The 25,027-nt window shown below is 44.8% G+C and overlaps 1 protein-coding gene across 5 annotated transcripts in view; it reads left to right on the top strand.

The window, feature by feature from the left end:
* Nucleotides 1-17,650: 17,650 nt before the first annotated feature.
* The window catches only part of TBC1D24 (TBC1 domain family member 24), a 31,488-nt gene continuing 24,111 nt past the window's right edge, over nucleotides 17,651-25,027 (top strand). Inside the window, exon 1 of one of the 5 annotated variants that reach the window (XM_082198973.1) lies at nucleotides 17,651-17,849. The gene's annotated coding sequence lies outside the window, so the exon portion shown is untranslated. Of the gene's footprint in view, nucleotides 17,850-17,882; nucleotides 17,972-25,027 lie in introns of those variants that run through there. The other 4 variants (XM_082198975.1, XM_082198976.1, XM_082198977.1 and 1 more) reach the window with 4 other exon arrangements.

Consider the following 25,027-nt stretch of genomic DNA (forward strand, 5'->3'; position numbering starts at 1 on the left):
CTCGAACACAGGTGCACTCTCCCCTCTTGCAGTTTCCAGCAACTGGCATTAAGGAACATTACTGCAAATGTAATGAGCATAGCCATAATGGCTGGTAGGGATTGACAGCCTTCTTTTCCATGAGTTTGGCTAATATCTCTATAAGGGAAGAACACTCCAGGAGGCTGCAAAGCAGGGTCAGTGAGAGGCGTGGCCTGCAGAGAGGGGGTGTGGCTGGGAAATATTTCCAAGGGCCTGGTAGAGAGGCTTGGAGGGCCACATTCTGACCCGAGACTAGAGCCTTGGCACCAACTCACTCAGCTTGTTCCCCAGCTGATGGTTACCGGAATCTGCAAAAAAAAATTAGGACGCAGTCCCTTGTTGAGCAGGCGGGCAGCAGCGGAGCTATCGTTTTTTTCCATCTGTCGTAATCTTGCCTTTGCATCTTTATTGGTAGAATGGGTAAAAATGTAAAACATCCTCCTTGGAAATTAGAGCAGTCCTTCAAAGCTCAGCTGCATCTGGACAATGTAGGGTTCCGTCAAAAATGTTTACAGAACGTGGAAGGGGGGGTTGGGGGTGGAAATCAAAGCGTTTGTGGGGAGAAAGAAGAAGATGGCAGCCCCAGACGTCGAGCAAAGCCCCACTGTCATATCCCCTTGGGAAACGGAAGACGGGAACATCAGGACTCGTTTATTTTAAGTAAACTATAAATATCAGACGACAAGGAATGCATGTAAGAAATGAAAATTTGGGCCGGATCCAGTGAGTTTCCGAAAGGTCTTGGACAAACATGTCTGATTGAATCTGGCAATTCAGCCCCCCACCCACCCCCACCCATTGGTTAAAGTTGATCAAGAGAGCAGAGAGTGAGATACAGTTTAATCCCTTCCAAATGAAAAGCAGATCGCATCAGAAAGAAATCAAGATAGAAGCTCTGCAGGAACTCAGCGGCAGGATCAGTCAAGACATGGAGCTGAGGGCACAGTGTGCCCTCCTATGCTTTGCAAAAGCAAAAACATGCAGCCGGTGGCTGCAAGGTGCTGTTGGGAATTCTCTGTGGGTGCCATTCAGAGGCCTAACAAACTTGCAGCGCGATCAAATCCTGCATAGCATAGGACCACTGCCTTCATGTCTGAAAAACACTGCAGATGGTGCTGGTTTCTGTCTCTTGCCCTCTGAATCTTTTCCACTAGTCCTTAGTATGTGAAGGTCAGAGTTATTTCGGCAGCGGCAATGAAAAGCCACTCTGCACATCATAAAGGCACCCAGGTGTTTTTTTTTAATAACTTCAGAGCCCTTTTGGTGCACCATATGCAGATAATTACAAAGCAATCCATCTGCCTCTGCTCTAGGGAAGTGTAAGCAGGAATAAAAGTAGCCTTGGCCTATGGCTGCCTTTGTTTTCAAAAATCCTGCCATCAAGTACTCTGAGCATATGCAGAGTGCCTTTTTCTCTGATCAGAAATGGCTCTTACCATGGGCAAAGGTTTTGCTATTTTTTTTATTAGTGTCTCTTTAATGTTACTGTTTGTTTTGTTCTTTTTATTGCTAAAGATGTTCTCTTTCGCTGTACAACATGTGACGTTGTAGGAACCTAAGAGCAAAAGCACAAACCTTCAACTGAAAAACTATTGGATGATTTGCTGTGGACCCAACCCTGACCATTGGCTGCCATATTGTTATGAACATCAGAATTGTCATATTGGATCAGAAGACCATCTAACCTAGTTTTCTGTCTCTGTCAGTGGCCAGCCGGATTGTAGTCCCCAGTTACCAGTAAATTCATGTATGTAAATAAAGATTTTGGGTAGAATTCAACTTCATACTCTTCCAATCATTCTGTCTGCACAAGCATTGCTGCTTGCCAGACAGAACAATGCCCCCCCACCCTGTTTCTTCTCCCTCCCCCCCCCCCCAGCATGCTGTTCTGGGGGTTTTCCTGACACACACCCTGAGCCAATTTGGAGGGGTGCAAGCAGAAATATTTGTGCAGGGCTTCCACTGGCAAATGAACACCTCATCAGCTAACATTTACTCAAAGTAGATTCACTGAAATATCTTGTCCATCAGTTTCAATGGATCTACTCTGATCAGAACTAGCATTGAATGCAACCCATAGCCTCTGGTGTGTTAGAAAAACCCTGCTCTAGACTGCTCGTTGCAGACCTATACATTCCTTTTCTTTTATTCCTCTTTAATAAACAGCACCCTCCCTGCCTCCCAGCCTGGGCACACTTTTACTCCCTGCCTCAAACCCAGAGTTCTGTCTTCCTGGGGCACAATTACTTGCTTTATCTTACCTCCCAAGGATCCCTGGGAACTGTTACGCTTGGTTGGAACGACTTGGAAAATCCCCTTTCTGCCAACTGTGTCCCAAGAAGAAGAGCAAGCAGGGGCAGGAACCTGGGTGGGCATGCCCTGGCAGGGCCGTTAGAAAGAGGACAATACAACAATTCATCCCCCCACCCACCCTCTCCTTCTAGCCATTCCCTTCCTAGGCACTGATCTGCTCAGAGCCCTCTTGGAGCTGCCATTCAAAAAAAAACCAATGATAATTAAATTCTGTTTCGACCTGCCCTGGCCTCCAAAGACTGTGGCAGTTAGCCAGGGACAAGGTGTTGCTTTCTCTGTGCAATAAAGCCAGGCCCGGCTGCAGCCTTTTAAAAGGTCTGAGCAAAGGATCTGCTCATGGTCTTTATGACCTGCTTCTCTGGATGAGGTCAGGTTGCCAGAGGGGAGCGAGAGCATAGCAAGAGTGGGCCAGACATGGGTTTAGTTCTCATTAAGGTAAAACCTATGTCTGGGCTAGACCATTTCGGGTTGTAGGTATGCACGCCCATGAATGGTGATGCTTGTGTGTGTGTGTGTGTGTGTGCCCTGCAACTGTCCTGGGAAAACCGGGACATCCTATTTTTTCACACGAGAGAATGGCGGCACCCCAAAATGCATGTTTTGGGGCACAATGTTCTCATGCAAGAGCACAGCCCTGAAAAAAAGCTGAGAAACCACCAGGGCAGGGAAAACACACTCAGTGGTTTGGGCAAATAATAATAACAATAATTTTATTTATACCCCACCCTCCCCAGCCAGAGCTGGGCTCAGGTCAGGGCGGCTATCATCAATAAAATTTCAGTAAAAACATAATAAGGGAAAAAATTAAATACAGGTTAAAATGCAATTTAAAATACAGCCTCATTTTAAAAGTCAAAACCATAAGGGGAGGGAAACATAAGGGTCAGACTGAGTCCAAACCAAAGGCCAGTTGGAACAGCTCTTTCTTGCAGTCCCTGCAGAAAGATGTCAAGTCCCACAGGGTCCTAGTATCTTGTAACAGAGTGTTCCACCAAGTTGGGGCCAGTACTAAAAAGGCCCTGCAAAGGGCTACTGGTCAGTGGTAGAGCATCTGAACTACTAATGCAGACATCAACAACCTTTCAGGGCCCATTTGCACACAAGAGAAATTGTCGTGGGCGCAACACACAAACAGCAACTTATTCTACTGGTTACAGTACAGTCCTTCTTCCAAGCCTAATTTCAGTTGGGGTGGATGGATGGAAGGGACCTTGTTGACACCAGGGAAAGTCTCCGTGGGCACCCCATTGGTGACCCTGCCCCAATGCCTGCAGATTGAGCTGCACAAGCAACAAGACCTGAATAAAAAGATGGAAACTTGACTGGTCCAGGTACAAGCCTGCAATTCTGCCACTGCACCAGGTCAGATTATAGGACTTGAGAGCCCCACCCTTCCCCTTGCTTGCATGATCTGACAAGGATAGACAGGCTGTTCCCTTGGCCTGTGGACTTGCATAGTGAACCAGAGCAAGATGGAGCTATCACAGAGAAGTTGGAGCGAACCAATGGATTCAAATTGCAAGAAAGGAGATTCCAACCAAACAATAGAAAGAACTTTATGGTGGTAAGAGCTGTTTGACAGTGGAACAGACTAGCTTGGAAGTTGATGGACTCTCCTTCATTGAAGGTCTTTAAGCAAAGGTTGGATGGCCATCTGCCAGGAATTCTTTACCTAAGATTTCTGTGTTGCTGGGGATTGGACTCAATGAACTTTGGCCTGCCTTCTAATCCCTTCCAATTCTATTATTTTTTTCTAAAGATTTATACAATTCTGAAAGACTTTTGGCCCAACAGCTTCTCAAGTTTTCCTCTATCCCATCCCACCCTAAGTAAAATAAATATAAAAATTCAGCCAAGTGTTAGGATCTGATCTGCTGCTGGATCCCATGAGCAAGGCGGGTCAGGACCACGGATAGCTCGAGGGGAGCAACTTGCTCCAACAAAGGTTCAGAGCGAACTTGGCCCTTTTCAGCCTCTGCCCTCCTCCTTCCGACTGCCTCTCCGAGGCGCCACCCCCCTTGTGGATAACCTCTTTTTCATAAAGGGCCAACCCTCTGGTCTGTACATACCGGTAGGTACTTGTTCCATAGCCTCTCACCCAGTGTGCTCCCTGAACCATTCGACCAGTGAGGCATTTGGATTCTGAGATTCAGGGGGAGGTGCCATGAGGATCGAGGCTCTGGCCCTACAGGCCACAGTGGTACGGGACATTCTTCTCTGTGCTCCTGTCCATCAGCCTCAAGCTCAGTCTCTCAGTTTGCAGGGCCTGGGGCCTGGTCTGGCTCTGTTGCCAGAGACTCCACAGTCTCTGACCCCAAAGCCAGACTCTGGAGTCATGACACAAAGTTGAGTGAGGAACATCTTTTCATTCAGTTGCAGGGAGAAAAGATTGCTTCTTTTGTTGTGCATATGGTGGTGGCACAAGAGTCCTGCTGGGATGGGTGAGGAGTGGAGTTGGCAACTCAAGGCGTACATGGTCATCTTTTTTTCCCTTTTTTCTTTTTTTTTTACATCCTGCTGATCAGGGAAATAAGCATTAAGAAAGGTATGGAATGGCTTCATGTGATGAACCTGATAGCCAACAGCAAGAGGTCAAGCCAGGTATTTACATATAAGTTAAGGATGGCAACTTTCCAACTGGCCATGACTCTGAGGACCTAAACAAGTGATAACCTTTGCCCTTGTGTTATGAAAAGCTTTGCCTGTTCCTTTCTGCACAGCAGGCAGCCTATAAGGACTCTGCCCCATGTTCATTTTGGTCCTTTAGCAACCCTAACTCGCTTCTGCAGTACCATAAGCTGCAATGGGGAAGTTTGCCCTCTCTTTAAGAGGGTGCATCTTAAAACTCAGGCTTTTATCCTTCTAAGTTCTACTTTGACTAGACATGTTGGAATTAATAGGCCTAAATTAGTCATGTCCATTCATTTTCCTCATAGTCTGACTTAACGCAACACACACCAATTTACAGCTACTTCTGATATTCCTATACAGTATTAGGCTTTAGGAAGAGAAAGGGCGCTCTCTGCTGTTTACTGAGGAAAAATAAGCTTTTGAACAGGACAGAGTCTCCAACCTGGAACAATGGAAAATGGTATCGAAATGTAATGTTTGAATCTGCCAAAAGCTAGGTCAGATACCATTTGGAAGTCCCACCTGGAAATTTTGAGACAACAGGAGTCAGCGATTGGATTCAGTCATCATATAGAAATTACAGGCAAGGTGCACATGAGCCAAAGATTCTATATCCACCCCAACTCCCCAAGGACAGAGACATTCACTGTAAGGGGACCAAGCTGGTGATATTTCCAAATTGTTGAAGCAAGCAATTGGGTGGTGCCCTGCTCCTTCCAGTCCTCCACTCTTAGCCCATTGCTTCCTTCCTTGGCCACTGCAGACAAACAACGTAGAGTGTTATTGCACTCAGGTGATGCTTGTGGGCTTCCCATAGGCATCTGGTTGGCCACTGGGAAAACAGGAGCCAGGACTAGATGGGCCTCCTAGAACAGGCTGTTCTTATGACTTCATGATCTACTCACTCGGTTCCTGGTGGGTATTACAACAAAGATTCAATAAATAGACAAAAATGTTGATTTCCCTGCTCCCACTCTGGTGCTCGCAATGGGAACCGAGTATAGTAAAGATTTTATGTTGTGATTTTATGTAGAAACTGACCTGAGACCTGCGGGTATAGGGTGGTATAATTATAATCATCATCATCATCATCATCATCATCATCCCAGCATCGTGCAAAAACGTACAGTGGCTTAGCACTGCCAACTCTGTTGTTCACACCAATAGACATTACTGCTTCTCAAATATTCAATGATGCAAGAGAGGAGGAGTGTCTTTTTAAAAAAAGAAGCTAAAGTGAGAGAATCCAGAGATATATGAAGTCCTTCATTGTACAAGTGGTGTGTTCTATGGGTTTCCCTGAAATCAAGTCCCTCTGTTAAGGTCTATCCATTCAGAATAAGTTTACACTGATCCACCCACTGGTTTGCTAGCAGCCAGGAGTGCCCCCCAGTTCTCTGGCAAGCGGAACAACTGGTACCATGCAGATTGCTAAAGCAGAAGTCTAATTTCTACTGCAGTTTCCAAGCAGGTAAGAAGCTGCAATACAGTTGTCCCTTCCAAGCAGCAGGAGAGACTCCTGCTGTTCCTTTCTACACCCCTGTATAAATGAGATAAGATTCTATCTGTCTCCCATGCCAGAGGATAAAGGGGAAAGGTCTGGTGGCAAGCACAGATAATGACTGGCTGGTAAACCAGGTTAGGGTATGCCGACTCCTGATTAAGAAGTTAACCGACATGCTCCATCACTTATCCTGCATTGAGGTGAGAGAGAAATTCAGTGACATAAGAAAAGGATGGGAGAATCCTGGCTTGGGAGCAGTACATGTGAAAAAGATCTAGGTGTCTTTGGCCATATCCATACGATACATTTAAAGTGTATATTGGTGAAAATGACCAAAAAATTGCTTCATATCATAAGAAACTGCTTGCAAAAATGTGTGTTATTTGACAAAATTTGTCCGCAAGGGAAATGTGAAGACTGACACCCTCCCATTCAGAAAGTCTCGCCTTCATTGTCATCACCTGATGGGTCCAGAAATACTTATCTTCCCCGCCACCCTGGAACACAGGAGCGCTGACTTGGGCCCCAGATTATGGGCACCCAATGGCAACCGTGTTGTAACATGATGTCATGACTTTGTGCCAGGGCCCTCTATAGTTGGTGCCAGTGCTGGAACAGATTTCCTTCTCCCATCCTCTCAGTGCAGTAATATATTTCATAGCACCTGTGCTGGGAAAACCAAAGGACATTTCTGCACAATTAGATTCCGAAGTATCAAAGAACTATAAAGATCCATTCATTGCTAGGGATGGACAAAACTGTTCATTTTTTTGTTTCTCATTTTTCCCAATATCCACATGTTCCAGATCCATTTGCATATTTTTAAGCCCTCCCGAAAATTCATTTATTTTATTTTACTTTACTTTGGGTGGGATGGGATAGGTCATTTATCCAGTCAGTTTTCCTATTCCTGGCAGTTTCCCATTTGGACACTAATCAGCTTCAACAGTGGACAACCATTAGGTACCTCTGCCCCATTCTCTATGAACCAAGATGGAGTCAGAAGCAGCTGCAATATCTTATAAGAACTGCTTTCCTCCCTGAAACCTTTTTCTCCGTCTCCCTCCAAATACCCTGCAGGTATTTAAGTAGGTTATAAATGTGGGGGGTTTGCCATGGCACTTTCCCAAACATACCCCATAAATTGCAGTCCCATGCCGATCATAAGCCAGGTAATAAGGCCACTTTTTTTTCGTCCCGCCAAAAGCACAGAGGTGGCAGCAGGGAGGGGGTGAAGGCTTATTAGCGTTAAGGTGAATTTTATGTGCAATGGAAAATGTTTACTCAGCTGAAAGCAAGAAGGGTTTTGAACCCAAGAATGCATGTTAATGAAAACAAGAGCATGCAGAGGAGAAGTGAGTTTTGGCACAAAGTGGCAATTCACTTGCGTGCACAGGTGTAATCACACGGGAGGAGCCCAAAGCCTCCAGGTCAGAGCGCTCACAGTGCCCTCATTTGCTTCACACTTTTGCAAAAACTAATTGCAGGTGCTGCTTCATATTGCAGCAGAATGTCATGGGTAGACATCATTCCTTCATTCTTTTCTGTAACCATAAAAGGTAAAGGTAAAGGGACCCCTGACCATTAGGTCCAGTCGTGACCAACTCTGGGGTTGCGGCGCTCATCTTGCTTTAATGGCCAAGGGAGCTGGTGTACAGCTTCCGGGTCATGTGGCCAGCATGACTAAGCCACTTCTGGCGAACCAGAGCAGCGCACGGAAACACCATTTACCTTCCCGCCGGAGCGGTACCTATTTATCTACTTGCACTTTGACGTGCTTTTGAACTGCTAGGTTGGCAAGAGCAGGGACCGAGCAATGAGAGCTCACCCTGTTGCGAGGATTCGAACCGCCAACCTTCTGATCTGTAACCATAGGCCATCATTAAATCTGGCAGCGATACAACAGTGGAGCCCAAAGGCAACGTACTCAGTGACATAGCTCCTTTGAAGTGCTTGCATGGTCCTAAACAGCTTAGGACTTGGATATTAAGAAGGATATTGACAAGCTGGAAGGTGTGCAAAGGAGGGCAACCAAGATGATAAAGGGCCTGGAAATCAAGCCTTATGAGGAGCAATCAGTCTGGTTCAGAGCAGCAGCTGTTGCCTACTCCATCACCTTGGTAATAGAGACGCCAAGGAGGTAGAACCCTGAACAAAAGTGTGCAGGAACCTTTGAAGACTTTTGACATTGCCCAACCCCCTTAGCCAAAGACTAACCCAAAATCATCATACATACATCATAGGAGGCAGTCTACAGCAGAAATCCTGTCTGCCAGGATACCTGATAATGGTCGCTGGTTGCATTACCTGGGCAGCCTGGCCATTATTTTGTGATGGTTAATATTTTAGTTCCTGAATCCAGGTTAGAGGCTCACCCTATTCATACACAAATACACCCTTAAGATGGGATTTGTAAGCGAAAAGACAATGGGAAGGCTTTCCCCATTTGCCTCCCTTACTGCAGAGGAATATTTGAGGTCATTGAGAGAGCCAAAATGGCTTCAGGATTGCTCTCCTGTACTGTTTCAGACACATGGTTTACATATTTAGATATATGTGCATTTATGAATATTTATTCTATATTTGAGACCTTAAAATTCTTATAACAATCCCCCGTTTGGAGCTATAATTTTATCTAAAATTGTTGCGCCACCAAACAACCTAATGTCCACCCTTCCCAGATGTTGTAAGTGGATGTGTTTATGTAACCCCGAAGAGACTCGCACGTCAGGCCTCTTAAGGCTATTCGCAAGTGTAGCAGTGCACATAGCTGGGCATAGGATCCTGTATCATATAAAATAACACGTCTTGTTTTGTTCTATAGTTAAATTACTTGTGGCATTCTAACACTCTCCCATTTCCCATAAAAATGAGGGTCTATGCTTTACACATATGCTTTACTTTCAGCAGAAAGTTCCATTTAAAATGAAATATGTACGGTAGTTGTTTTGCTTCTGCTTTTTTGTGTTCTCAGGTGTCAAAGTTAGCCTCCTGGCCCTGCTCCTCCAGTATACCACAGCAACATCCCCCAGTAGGATTCCCTGGTTGGGCTTTCATTGTCCATAAGCAATATCCCATGTAGCTAGGTGGCAACACTCCCTGGAAAGAAATGGTCCATCTTGCCCATCTTTGGGATTTTACTATGGCTTGAGTCTTGCGCTCAAGGGGTGAGTTGCTCTTCTTAGAGGTTCACCTATCCTGTCTGAAGGGAAAGATTTGTTTCCTGTGAAAATCTCTGTAAGGGTCTGTTTCCTTTGGGCTTTGCAAGGGAATAGGAAAGCAGATCTCTGTAAACTTCCAACGAAGCAGCTTGGCTTGGCATACACGAGAAATGTCTGTGCATGCAAGGAAAATGTGTATATTGGCAAATGCATAGCCAAGGACTAGAAATTAGCAAAGATTAGCATTAAAAATGGCTTTCCCAAGGCTTGAAAACTCCTCCGTGGATAAAAAGGAATTTCCTGTTCACAGGCCAAGGGATTTGGGAAAACCTGGAATTTTATTTTTTTAAAGGGAAAAATCAGCTACTCCTAGCTGTACCCATTTCATACCTATCTGAAAAATATCATTCCCCAATGGCTGAAATGTTCTGATAGCTCAAGCTCTGATTACATATTGCTTTGGTGGTGTATTTGGCATGTAGTAGTAACATGCTGACTGGGGAGTTCTGAAACATTATTATTTACGATTTAAAGTTGTGTTTATTTATTTTAAGCCTTTTAAAAGAGGAGTGTTGCCTGATTAAGAAATCTTACACTGAAGCCTAATGCATATTTATCTGGGAGCAAAGCCCATTGAACTTAAGGGGGCTTTGTTATGCATAGACATTTATAGGAGTACACTATGCCTTTATTAATCGTATGAGTTTAGTCAAATTAAAACAGGACTGTAGCAAAATGAATACTAACTTCGGAGGGTGGGGCACAAGGTGTGCAAAATTCACCCATGCTTCTCCCAACTCCTTCATGCTGCCAACTGCTGTATTTAAAGCCTCAGCATGTCCCAGAATAATGCTGCAGCACAACATAGCTCCCCCCCTCGAAGGTGTTATGTACTGAGTTGAATAGGATCCTAAATGCAGCAGTCTGATTGGTCCTAGAACAATAGGATCCAAAATGGAGCAGTCTGATTGGTTCTTGAACAATAGGATTCAGAATGCAGCAGTCTGATTGGTCCGCAGGTGCCACCCAATCCAGCTCCAGGTGGAAGTGAATCCGCAACCTGATTGGCCTACAGGAGAATCCCAGAATTAGCCAATCACGTGCGGCCCATTGTGTAAATAATGTATATAAAGCAGATATTTTGGGGAAACATTCATTCCTCCTCACCACTATGAGCTGAATAAAGAGCATGAAATCCACTCTCGACTCCAAGTATATTTCACAAGGGATATTCTGGGATGTGGGGAAATGGCATTCCCCACTGTTGGCTGCTTTAAAATGCTAGTGGGTATGTCGCCCAGCCCCTGAGTCCCTTGCAAAGCTAAGCTGTGCTGTCACATAGCTTTGTTCTAAAGCAGCCTTTGCCAATCTGTTGCCTTTCAGATGTTTTGGACTCCCGTCAGCCTCAAACCAAAACAGCCATGGTAGATACTAGGACAGCAAAGCAGCTGGCAGCTTCTGCTAGCAAACAAGATCCCTTGGTAAATGGGGGGAAATTACAAAGCCAGTGTGTTCGCTGGACCATGCATCCTGATGCAAGGCTTCTTATAGAGACACGGAAAACCCAGCACTGGAATGACTGCTTACACACCACCCAAAAAAGAATAAAGAGAGGACAAATGGGACACATATTTGCATAATATTTGCATATGCTAATTTGTATTTATGAATGAAAATTTACAAGGCATTAGTATATCTTAAATAGAAATACATCTCAATAGAATAGGGACTATTTGTGACAAGGTAACCCATATGTCTTGAACGTGGGTGGCGCTGTGGTCTAAACCACTGAGCCTCTTGGGCTTGCTGATCAAAAGGTTGATGGTTCAAATCCCCGCTACAGGGTGAGCTCCTGTTGCTCAGTCCCAGTTCCTGCCAACCTAGAAGTCTGAAAGCATGCCAGTGCAAGTAGATAAATAGGTACCGCTCCAGCGGGAAGGTAAACTGGGTTTCCATGCGCTGCTCTGGTGTCGGTGTTTCATTGCACCAGAAGCAGCTTAGTCATGCTGGCCATATGACCCAGAGCAGACAAACACTGTCTCCCTCGGCCTGTAAAGCAAAATGAGCACCGCAACCCCAGAGTCGTTCACGACTGGACTTAACTGTCAGGGGTTCCTTTACCTTTACCTTAACCCATATGAAGGCTCAGTTTGCTCTCCAGATGCTGTGATGTGCATCTTCAAGGCCCTTCCTGCTTTCCCTTCTTTGGGTTCTTTATCTTCAAACCAGATTTGGCCAAGACATCCCTTTATATAGAGGGCCCTGGCAAACAGGAATTGTCCTCTCTAGGGCAGGTCACCTAGCAATAGGGATGGGGGAGAAATTTGATTCCACTCATCGTTAAAGGCAAGTCTACCTAATTCACACTTTTGGGAGCAACCAAAACACAGCCCCCCTGCAAAATTTACACTTCTCCAACCAAATCATGTGTACAAAATTTATATATTAAAGTGGGCATATAAAGGCATATATTTGCACAAATAATAAAAAATGGATTTTATTGGGGAAATTGCTTTGCAAAAATGTGTATATTAGACAAAATTGCATTTAAAAACTTGTATAGAATATGTATAGGAGGAGAAATTCACTAAAAATTGGTGGTGAATTTTCTTGGGAACTTAAAAAATATGTACTTCAAAAGAATGGGGAAATGTGGAGAACTGAGTTAAAGACTGGAAAAATGAGAAACTGAAATTGACAAATTTCCCCACCCCTCCTTAGTCACCCTTGTCCTGCCTTGAACAACAGATTGTGAAAGAAATTGCTGATCAGGACACAACCCCATGGCGGTTTGCAGGTGTGAACGTAACCTAAACCTTTGCGTGTCTGGAAAGGAAGGATTGTGGTCTGTGGGCCAGAGAAATACAACCCACTAGAACACAGTTCAGTGCAGGCATTTACACCCACACAGAAACAGTTGGCAGGATAACAAATATTTGAGAAGTCCAGTCGAAATATCTCAATTCATGGAAGTGTGTTGCGCCACATTCTCTGTGCGAGGCAGAGACCCTCAGCCACCTGCCAACTGAGAAAAGTGGAACATTAAGCCCCTATGGTCAGGTGGGCAGAACTCAAATTCTGCCATGACCTCAATCCATTAAGAGCGCAGGTTTGCTTTCCAAATCTCAAGGGACTTCTTACTCGGAGCAAACTGTGGAATATGTGCACGGGGGGGAAAGAGCCTTGATTTAGGAGTGGTCGCTGTTCATACACCTGATAATAATCAAAACACAGGATTGACTTTCCTCTCGGCTCGCTTCGCTTTTTTGGCACACTTCGCCTTCAGCTGGCAGAGCGGGCGAAAATCCATTCTCCTTTGGGTCATTAAACAAGCCATTTCCCCTCTAAAGGGAGGGGGGCACTCTGTACGTCTGCGGCCCTGCTGGCCCTACCAAGGCCTGCTCTCCCTCTCTCCTCCCCCCCCCCCCCCGCACCTTGCCCATCTCCAAGGCTTTCTGGGACATCAGGCACATGGATTGGAGTTCTGCATTAGTATGAAAGCAGCGCACACATCTGGAAGTCCCTTTGGTTAATTGGGCAATTATTCATACCACACTTTCTGGAAGGAGCCTTGTTAAAGGCTGGCCAAGAGCAACAATGGAGTGTGGGCTATGCCCCACCCCTCTCAGCAATTGTATAGCGAGAGGAGAGGAGAGGAGAGGACGTTGGGCAGCGGCAAGGGTGGAGGAGGAATGTATTACTGTAGTCAATCCACAGGACGCACCAACATTTGGAAATCCTTTTTCATTCCAGTCTGTAACAAAAAATCTAGATGATGGTGATGATGAGCTGTAGCTCAGTGGTCGGCTTTATGCACTTAAGTTTTCAGTTTCAGTCCCCGGCATCTCCAGGCCATGCTGCAAAAATCTGAAACACTATAGAGCTGTTGTTGGTCTGCATAGCGAATGCTGAGCTTGAGGGGGCAGTGGTCTAACTTGGTATAAGGAAGTTCCCTTTAGTGATTGTGCCTGTAATGTCTTGGTGTGGAAGCTGGGGGCCAGGGGCCAGATGTGACTGCCTAGGCCAACTTATCCAGCCCTGCTCAGCTCTCCTTGGGTCACACCCCTCACTGCCCCAAATGTTTTTGTCTGGCTGGGATGATGAAGATAATAATCTTCCGCTTGATATTGTGAAGTGTACAGTGGTACCTCAGGTTAAGAACTTTATTCTTTCTGGAGGTCCATTCTTAACCTGAAACTCTTCTTAACCTGAGGTACCACTTTAGGTAATGGGGCCTCCCACCATTGCCGCGCCACCGCTGCGCAATTTCTGTTCTCATCCTGAAGCAAAGTTCCTAACCCGGGATACTATTTCTGGGTTAGTGGAATCTGTAACCTGAAGTGTCTGTAACCTGAAGCATCTGTAACCCAAGGTACCACTGTATTGTGAAGTGCGTCTTTGAGGGTGATGCAGAGACTATGGTGCCTGTAGAGCCCAATATGGGAGAGACATGTTTTGTTGCAGCTAGGGCAGATGAAGGCATCTGGTTTTGCTGCTGAAGATGCACCATGGCGTTTCTTCCCTCTGTGTTCCTTCCATCAATCATTCCTCCCCAGGTCACTGCTATGAATATAAGACCTGACTGTCTGTCTGTCTCCAGCACTGCGGTTGTCTGGAAGGAGTTTCCACACAGCAGGGTTGACGTTGCCATATGTCACATTTGCATGAACACAGAGTAGCTCTGCCAGTGGGCCTGGTGCCTGAAGCCAGCTCCCCATAGAGCATGTCCTTAAGGATCCTGCTATTGTATCTTCTATTCTGTGGGCATGACCAAGCCAGCGTAGACGTTACTGAGACAGGAGTGCGAACAAGCTCTGTTTAAAACTCTGTCCTTCCCCAGTTCAGCGTGAACCAATCTCGGGTCTTTTCTGATGCATCACTGATGTTACCACTGCTGAAGTTTTCAGGCTTTCCATAGCAAGAAACAATAGCAATGAACAGCTACCCTGTTTCCACATACCCATGTCAACTTCCCAGAGAAGGCAATGTGCTTACAGGAAAATGTCAGAAAGGAGAAGGTGTGCTAGGATCCAAACCAGGTCCCTGCCTCTTTAAGATCTTATTTAAGAACTTCCATTCCTTAAAAAAGAGACAGACTCTAGGAGGGGTAAATCGGCCCTGGGTGCTTAAAAACCTTCAAAGTCCACTTCGTTGCAGCATGTTGTTAACTTGGATCTGTAATTAACTTTGATCATGTGTCCCCATCATTTTAATAACCACTTCATTGTGGCAGGTGGATCAGTTTTGTTTTCTCCTTATAGGCTAATGCTATTTTAAACACTATTAAGATATGTATGCCATAGTTCTCCAAGCACTAGTAGGTAGTTCCTTCTTATCTCCACAAGGGGTCTCACATTCTCAGTGTTTGACCTCGAATCACTGAGGCTACAATCTTCTCCTGGAAATAAGCCCTGCTACCTGCACTACAAACTGCGGGAGGCAGTGGAAGACAGGAGTGCCCAGGGGCGCCGACTTATAAAAAATATTGGGGGGGGGCATACCGGGGTCCTGCCCCGGGAAGTTTTCTAAATTTTAGATGAAAATTAGTGAGTTTTAAAGTTTTTTAAAAGTATTTTAGAGTCATATGATCAACATTAGAACCCTCACTCAACGGCACTTTCTGGCCCTCCGCCAGCAAAAAAGGAAAACCTATCCCACGCCGGGTCGCCCCCCGCGCGCTGCCCTTGGCGGCAGGATGGCAGTGGTGCTTTTGCATGCAAGAACCGGCCTGCCCTCCCCAGGCTTCACGCCGGGAGGCGGCCACCCCCTCCTACCCTCCTACCGTCACCTTAGCCGAACCTATGATTCTATGAGAAGGAACACAACATAAATTTTCTTCCCAGCCAAGCAAGGGATACTCACTTAGATGTCCTTCAGGCATAATGTATACAAGTATATTGCTGCTGTCATTGTGATGTCATTGAGGAGTCTCCATCTTTGGAGGTCTTTAAGCAGAGGCTTGACAACCATGTGTCAGGAGTGCTCTGATGGTGTTTCCTGCTTGGCAGGGGGTTGGACTCGATGGCCCTTGTGGTCTCTTCCAACTCTATGATTCTATGAACCCAGAAAAAAAGCCCCGCTCCGGCGGCGGGAACTCCCGTCCCCTCCATTCTCCCCTCACCCCGGTCCCTCGCCGGCGACGAATACGCCGTTCCTCGGCCCCGCGGCTCCATTCCTTTCTAAAGTCCCGCCGCTGGGGGTCTTCCTCTGACTGACCAACCTGCCCGCCCCTTCTCAGGAGCTCCCGGTCACTTTGGGAGGCGCGCGCTGGAGTCCCCTGCGCGGTTTTTGGCAAGGTGCCTAATAATTTTCTTAAATTATTGGGGGGGCAGAGCCCCCCAAACGAATTTTTGAGGGGGCTCGGGCCCCCTCAGGCCCCATGGAGTCGGCGACTATGGGAGTGCCTGGCATGCTCTGGTCCATGGGGTCACGAAGAGTCGGACACGACTAAACGACTAAACAACAGCAACCTGCACTACACATTTAAAGCAGTATCATATGACTTTAAACAGCCATGGTCTCCACTAAATAATCCTGGGAACTGTAGTTTGTTCAGAGTGCTGAGAATTGTTGGGAAACCCCACCCAGAGATACGGTTTCAGGAGTCCCCCGCAAGCAGGACTGATTGTAAAACCACTCTGAAAATTCTACTTCTGTAAGGGGAATGAGTGCCTCCTTACAACTCTCAGCACCCTGAACAGGCTACAGCTCCCAGGATTCTTTGGGGGAAGCCATGACTATTTAAAGTGGTATGGTGCTGCTTTAAATGGATTGTGTAGATAGGCTCCCAGCCCATTCTTAGGATTGCACTGTGAATGTTGTTATGTATACCACATTCAAATGAGAAGCCATCTTTGCAAGCTTTCTACTAACTTAGTGTTTAAAATACTGTACAACTATCCATAGTCATTGGAAAGTATTCTGGAATGCAGCAGGAATGAAACATTCTCAGCACAGCATCAGTGGTGTAGCATGGGTTGCCAGTGCCCGGGGGCAGGCAAACTGCCAACACTGTTGGAGCACACACACCCCACTAGAGCCAAGTGGGGCTGGGCTGGGCTGCCTGTCCGCGCATGCAGGGTGAAGCCCGGCCGACTGACGCAGTTCTTGGTGGGCAAATCCCCCCAACTGCCCACAGTCTAAGATGGGCAATGGGATAAACTACAGAGGGACGGGAGGGACTACAGAGGGACTAGGGAATGGTTTTATGTAACGGTTACAATTTGGGATTGGGGGTTGACTTTCAGCCATTTCCACCTGGTTGTGTCTGAGGGGGAAGACATTCAGCAATGGTCCAACTGCCATTTTGGCTCCTCTGCAGCCATTCCAGCTGGTTATGATGCAGTCATATTTAAATTTATGAATGATGAATATGTGTGATTACTGTCACTAGAGCCTAAAATATTACTTTGGGGCCAAAACATAATTTTACATGATATAGAAATAGTGGCAAATTTCACTGCTGGTAAAATGGGTATATGTGGGATATAGCACACCATCTGTTTCAGATTGGATTGACAAAATGATGTTTACCTTTGCATATTATAGAAGGCCATGTAATGAGCAACCAATTACATGTTTAGAAATATGGACTTCACTGTTACTTGTGGTCTTTTGGAATCATAAAGATACTGTATATGCTTTCACATTTTTTTTGCAATTATAGTTGTTTTCCACATGTCAAGTGTATAATCAAGTGGTTTTTTTTTAAAAAAACACCTAAGATACATCGCCTTTTAGGTATAGGCCCTATAAGGAGACATAAAAACTAAAGAAGATGCAACTAAGATACATCTGAGGAGATAAAAATAACAGAGTAAACACAGCTAACACTGCAGGGATATTTTCAACGGCCTTCGCCGCGCCCTCTGAGCAACAGCTGTGAGCTATGGAGCTCCTTAAAAATGTATAAGCCACGCCCCCCCTCCTGGCCGTCCCCGTGCACGAGGAAAGGGAAAAGGCGGGGGAAAGGAAAATACAGACAGAATAACGCCTCAGCCTGCGAGCGCGCGATGCAGGAGCGGAGCGTGCACGCACGCACGCCACGGGAGCACGCGCCAAGGTTTCTCCTCCTGCGCCGAAAAGTCTCGTGCGCGGCCGTAAGCTCCGAGACGCCCTTACTACGCATGCGCCTCGAGTCGCTATTTATAATCTGCTCCGTTCGCGGCCGCCGCAAGGGCTCCCGTAGGAGGTGTGTACATGGATGAACTGTGAGGTTGGTGAGTAGAGAAAACGCGGGGGGGGGGCGGCGAGCGAGAGGAAGGAGAGGGAGCTAGAATGGTATAAAAGTGCGCCTGCGCGGGCTGGGTCTTACGAGCTGGTACCTGAAGTGGGGCCAGAGGTAAGAGGGGCCGGGCGCGGAGGGAGGGCGCGAGGGCGCACTCAGCCTGCGGGGGGCGCCTCCGACCCACACCTTTTGCCGGGAGAGGGGGCTGGGAGCAAAGGCAAGGTGGAGACGGCCGTTTTAGCGTTGGGGGGGGGCGAGGTATTTTTTGTGGAGAGCAGCTACTGTGGGAGAAATACAGGAATACCCTGGAAGGGCGGGCTGAGCGGGGTGTCTCCTCACTTGCAGGGTTTCGTTTCAGCCGAAGCCCTCTTCTGTTTTTCATCCTCTTTCCAGTTTCGAGAGAGAATGGATTTGTGGAGTGTGTGGAATAGTTTACACAAAAGGGGGCAGTGCCCTTGAGCATGAGCAGAGTGCCACCGCCAAGGAGCCCGCTGTGCGTCTACATTTGGGGTCTGTGTGTGTGGCGTGCAGTGAATACGGTGTCAAGGTAGAATTCAGGAGTTCCTGGTCTGATTGACCCCACTCAGCCCCATAGCATACTAGGTGACATTGGGGTCAGTGACAGATTCTCAGCCTTAACCTGCTGCACGGGGTGGTTGTTAGGATAAAAGGGGTGTGGGGAGAGAACAGTGTGTGTTGCTTTGGGTTATTAAGGGCAAGTGATCTTTTTTTAAATATAGAAAAGCTCCCCAAATGATGTGAATCCCAGCAGCTTTTCTTCTAGAAATTGGGTTGCTTGTAATTGTGTGGAAGAAAGACCCTTAAAGCAGAAGTATTCATCCCTTTCACAGTCCAGACCCACCATTTTATCCCCAACCTGCAGCACTGGATAAGACTAATATTGTTATCCTTGAGTTGGAAGTGACTCTGGGGGTCATCTAGTCCAACCCCTTGCAATGCCAGAATCTCAAGTACATGGCCATCCAAGCTCTGCTTAAAAACCTCCAAGGAAGGGAGAGTCCATCACCTCTCATAGGAGTTTGTTTCACTGTTTGTTGAACAGCTCTTACTGTTAGAAAGCTCTTCCTGATGTAGTTATGTCCTGTTTTCTGTTGCTTTCATCTCTACTGACCTCCTTTCTCCTTAACCTCCACATTTCTGCTGCACCCCTTTGCCTTCTCTTTTAAAAATGAAATGAAATCCAAAGGCACAAGAAAAGTGGTTCCACTGGGGCACCTGCTTGAGGTTGGGCTACAACCCCCTGTTGCATCCTAGCCCATTACATGAAGGCCAGGGTATGAAGAAATCTGATAATGATGAGATAATTTTAAAAAGCCATTGAAACAAAGTTATGTACAAGTATTGTGTGATGTTCAACTAAGTGCCACTGAAATTAATAAACATTACCTAAGTTAAGGCCTTGAATTTCAGTGGGTCTGTTCTGAGTAAAACTCAGCTGAATGCCACCCATAGGCGATTGAGGGCTGAATTAGAGGCCTGGCTTGCATTCCTACAGATGGGAAAACAAAATCTTGATTCCTAAAGATTGACATGGGACATTTAAAACACTGAATTTCCAGGTGAATGCAAAAAAGAGGTTCTGCAGCATGAGGGGAAGGGTGTCCTCCTGGAAATAAGCCCCACTGATACGGGGGGACTCCCCAAATACATAACCATATAGAGGATCTGTTTACACAACTCCACCCACATAATTGGCATCCTTGCTATATCCTCTACCTTCTCTTTTGACTAGCCGTGTGTTTTCCAGAGTGAGCACTGAAATTTCTACCCACCCTCTGGCCGTAAAATATGGTTGATGACATTAGGGGTGTAATGGTGCTTATCTGATGTGGGGGGCGTTGCTAGTTTGGGAAATATGTAACTGGAATCAGATGCTGAGGCTCTAAAGCAGGCAGCCCCAAACTCGGCCCTCCAGATGTTTTGGGTCTACAGTTCCCATCATCCCTAACCACTGGTCCTGTTAGGTAGGGATGAAGGGAGTTGTAGTCCCAAAACATCTGGAGGGGCAAGCCTGACCTAAAGTGAAGCAGTTGCTACCTCTAGAATGGATGTTGATACTGCAAGCAGCCTGAATTGTTCGTAGTTACAGAGTGGTTGTTGTATAAACACAATAAACTAGGTTTAAAGGCATGTTTAAGTGCCTGTTTATGTTTTTCTTAATCATGTGATGCATGAATCTCATGCACTAAACTGTTCAACTTGAAATTGCCAATATCCTATAGGTTAAATAAACAAAAAAACTTGCCCTAATACTCTTTGCACTATGGATTATATTTTAAAAAAGCCTGTATCTCTCAGGCCTAAGATTTTGAAATGACTTAAGATGTTTGCTGTATCGCTTCAGAATGCATGTTCCCCTGAAAATGTTTTCCGAAACATTCATGAATTTGTAATTAATTAGACTGATTCCAACCATGAGTTATCAATTAGGCCATTTTTTCTCATGACTCCTGAATCTGCCTATATCTGTAGGGTGGGGGAAAGGATTTTTTTCCAGCCCTGAATTTAATTGGTAATTGAGCAATCTTAGCCGCATTCACACTTCCCTTTCTTCGAGCAGTTACTGCAGTAGTAGTAACTTTTATTTCCAAGTGCATGCTATAGTTTTATCTGGTTTTCTTTTCCCACACTGGGAACCTGTGGGTTTGTTTTTTTTTCAGCAAATAGAGATGTATTGATGGTTTTTTTAAGATCTTACGTCATATTTCATAAGATCACAAGTTTTGAATCCTGAAACACTTGGCAGCCTTATTGTTGGCGCTGCTGGGCTCTTGGAACTGATGCTGATAACTAAAGTGAGGGGGAAACCCACCTTCTAAACAACCCCAGAAAAAACTGACTATGACTGTGATTGTGATTTTGAAAACCTGCACCACACAGTCATTTACATATCTAAGCAAACTGTATTTCATTTCAGTGCGAACATGCTTGAATTAGCCTCTGCCCATTTTGTAAACGGTAGCCTTACATGGCAGCCTTACATAATGTATGTATAGTAAGCTCCAAATCATCACTTTTTAAAAAGGGTGTTTTTTTGTTTTTGTTTTTTTGGTATGGTAAAAATCAGTGTGTTTGTGCACAACCTAAATAAACTGGACATTGTTTTTACTGCACACGCAGGACCTAATCACAGTATCTCTTTTTAAGAGTCACAGAGGCAAGAAGGAGGTTGCAGTGTTTACTAACCCCAAGTGACACCTGAACTTGTGGATGTGGGCTGGCCCAGGATGGTGGGTGACTGTTGACTTATCAGCAACTGACCACTTTTAACATTTACCGGTATATTTTTATAAGCTAAGAAAACAGAATCATTTTAAAACATATTAGGCTGGAAGGGGGGTACACAGCTGGCAACTTAAGTGAGAGAAACAGGGAGGAGAGGAAATTGGTTTGGGACTCTTATGGGGAACTAGAGGATAAAATTAGAAGGGAATCTGGGAGGCAAAAAGGAACCTGTAAAAAATCATTTTCAGGACATGAGGGGCAAGGAGTGGTAATAGCTTTGGTTATGACAGAAGACAATAAATATGTCCTTGTTACCAAGCAGAATTTCCTCATCCGTTTTCAAATTGCTTTGATCATATAATTTCATCAGATTGAGTAAAATATGCTTGATGCTAACTGCCAAGCATGTTTTCTTTTTTAAGGCTTGCTTGCACAAAATTACAGATTTTTGTAGGCATTGCTGTGAGCAGGCCTGCTATATATTATTCTGTAGCATTATTTTGGGGACATTTCTGCATGCATTGTCTTACTTAACAACATTTGTGCAGAAGCCCACAAAAATAATAGTAATAGCATACTACCAACATCCAACTCCCAGTAGTCTTCCCCTTCATACATCCCCTCTTATTTCTTTTCTTTTGGGGATTTTAAGAACAAATTTAGACAGATTGCACCTTTACATTTAGACTAATGTTTCTATGTTATCAGAGGCACTTACTTACTTCTTACATCCTTTTCCACATCTCTATGTTTTCCTTTTTGCTGTTGTTGAATTCTTGGCTCTTGTCCTAGTCTTTCCACCTGTTTGTTCTTAATGGTACAGAAAAACAGTCTACCAAACAGATTTTTTGTGGGTGGTCGGTTGCAGTCTGTGAGAAACTCAGTTTACAAGCAGCAAATGAGGTTTTTCTTCAAATTAACTGTTTATGAAAGAAGCAGATCGATCTTTCATGCAACTCTACAACCTACTCCAGACACTGGTGAACCCAATGCCAGGTGTAAGGAAGCCAAGTATTTTTTCCACCTCAACTGTATATCTGATTGAAGTGACTTATTTGTCTAAGTGCCCATCATTGTAAGCAGTGCTGTGTGCATAGAGATAGACTTGCCTACTGCAGAGAGTGGGGCGCACAGAGGTTCTGCAATATTTTTCACGCAGAAAAATGTTGACTCCCCACATTCAGTCCCATTTGAAGGTGGATGGACTTTCCCTCTGCAGCATTTCATTTGTGCCCCCATCCCCACTTCATGAGTGAATGACAACTACTGTCTTGTATGGGAGAAAAGGTTGTACAAGGTCAGCACTGGAATGAAGAGTAAATCTGCCCCCTGCTCCTGGTGACCCCCAGTTACCTGGAGTGGCATTTTCATCTGTGTTCCTCCATCACACCTAGTTAACTTTTTACTTCTGAACTGAATAGAAGCCGCCCTGCATCCACACAAATAGATCTTCACCTAAGTAACTCTGGTTTACTCCTTTTTTAAAAAAACAACAACAACAGGATGTATTTCATTCACATTGTTTACAGGCTTGGAGCTTTCTATGCCGAATTAAGTCAGACAGGTTGTAGAGTTGCATCCATCTTGATGGTCCTCAATTGTGGCTTCTTAAATTTCTTTCACAAAGTCAAGGGTTTCTGTTGACTTCTGTAGGTTGGTGTTGGTTCATGAAATGCGGTGAGCTGAAATTCAAAGTCTTTGCCCACTTCAGATATAACCAAAATAATGGTTTCTTACAAGTACAAACCTTGGGCTCATACACTCTTCTCCCTTCTGTGTTTGCTGTACAAATTAGATTTCATTGCAGCGATTCACTTAATCTGTGGATGCTTTCACAGAGCTTGAGAACCAACCCAAGAAAACATAAATATTTTCACAAACTGGGAATAAGCAGTGGTAGTTTGCCTGCATTCAGTGAGTTCATGAATAGATTGAGATTTGAACAGGACTTCTAGTTTGTGCTCTTAGTCACTATACTACACAAGTGCTCGTTAGTGTGTGATTATTGCCCACACATACTCTGCTTGGATTACTGTGAATATGCAGAGCACAAGCAAGGTCATAGTTGTAAGCTTCCACATTTCCAGTGTTTGGCCTTATCTTATGGCCCTGAGGGGCTGTTAAAATACAAGGCGTTGTAGGTTTTATCTCCTGAAGTCTATTCAGGGCACTATTGTCAATTTATAAATGAACTCATGGAAGAAAATGGAATACAACTGGACAGATCAATAGTCATACTGCACATTCTAACAAAGCCCTTAACTTACTAGGGAAATTGCTTTCAGACCTCTTGTACATAAAGCTAACTACTTCTGTGAACTCATCTGAAGAAGGGAATCTAATGAATAACCATTCACCTGGTCTTTTGGTCAAGTTCTCTTTCACACTGATTTTTGGACAGTGAGGGGGCAAAATTATCCAAGTGAGTTCTTCAAAAAAATTATGCAAGGTGGCAGCATGCATGTTTTAAATGAGATATAAGCATAAATTTTACAGTTGAATATGCCTAGATGTTTATCCTTTTAAAATACAGAAGAGAACATTTTTCAGTAACTAACAAAACACCTCTACTCTTCTCTCACTGCCTCCATTTCTTCCCCTTCTATTTGCCAGGAGGTGATGGGACCAGTGGCCATGATCTTAGGTTTTTTTTTTTATGTTGAGCTTCAGAACATATTTTGTGCTCTCCTTTCACCCTCATTAATAGGTTCTTTAATTCCTCCTCACTTTCTGCCATCAAAGTTGTGTCATCTGCATATCTGAGGTTGTTGATATTCTTCCGGCAATCTTAATTCCGGATTGGGATTCATCCAGTCCAGCCTTTTGCATGATGAATTCTGCATATAAGTTAAATAAGCAGGGAGACAATATACAGCCTTGCCGTACTCCTTTCCCAATTTTGAACCAATCAGTTGTTCCATATCCAGTTCTAACTGTAGCTTCTTGTCCCACATAGAGATTTCTCAGGAGACAGATGAGGTGATAGTTTACAACTGTTAAAAACTCTTTTCCTGTAGTATCTGTTATATGCAACTATGAAATATATATGCTAGATGGACTGGTTGCTGACATATCAAAGATGGTCTTGTGTGATATATTTAATCAGGTAATTAAATAGGCACAAGATAATAGTGAAGTACTGAGCGCTGTTCCAAGGCTATTGTGACTATTATGCCATTTTTATTGCATTTGGATATGTAAGCTTTACACAGGGTTCATCAGGAAGCCAAAGAAACTGCTGATGTTTGAATCCTTCTGTTTCTTAACAGCACTTCTGCTTATGATTGGGTGGTATTTATATCACATCTGTGCTGCTCAAGCAATGCTGAGTGGTTTTTGGAAATGCCATTCCATCTTTCCCTTAGTCACAAAACCTTCTCTTTCCTCAATACCAATTATTTGTCTGGGTCTCTGGAGAACTATTTAGCTCCTGGTGGTTTTGCACAGCCAGCTGTAATTAAATGCATGTAGTAATCTCTAACATTCATTACAAAGAGTTGAAGAATCTTAATGCGGGTTTTTAACACCACTCTATTTGCTGCTCTTGAGTTAGCTGTGTGGTTACAAGACTTGATTCATGAACTCTTCATAGAAGGCAGAGTGAGGGGTTAGGTGTGGCATGCCACATCTGCCAGTCACACAATTTTGCTTTTTATTTTACTACATTTAGTAGTAACATGGTTTTCAGATTGGATTGCTCCTAGGGTCTGATTTCCAGGGCAGCTGAGTTCTCTCAGAATGGAGGAAGACACTTGAGTTCTGATAGTCCACAATGGGCATGTGTGCTCCCTACCCTACCTCTAATTCTCATACCCACAACAGAAAAATGTAATTTCATCTGTCTTCAGAAATAATCCCTAAGTGGAGGAGGTAGCACAAGTAGCTACTGTGCTTGGGTGACTGTTCCTCACTATGTTGTGATCT

This window comes from Podarcis vaucheri, assembly GCF_965113315.1.
Source record: "Podarcis vaucheri genome assembly, chromosome: 14".
Taxonomy (NCBI): Eukaryota; Metazoa; Chordata; class Lepidosauria; order Squamata; family Lacertidae; genus Podarcis; species Podarcis vaucheri.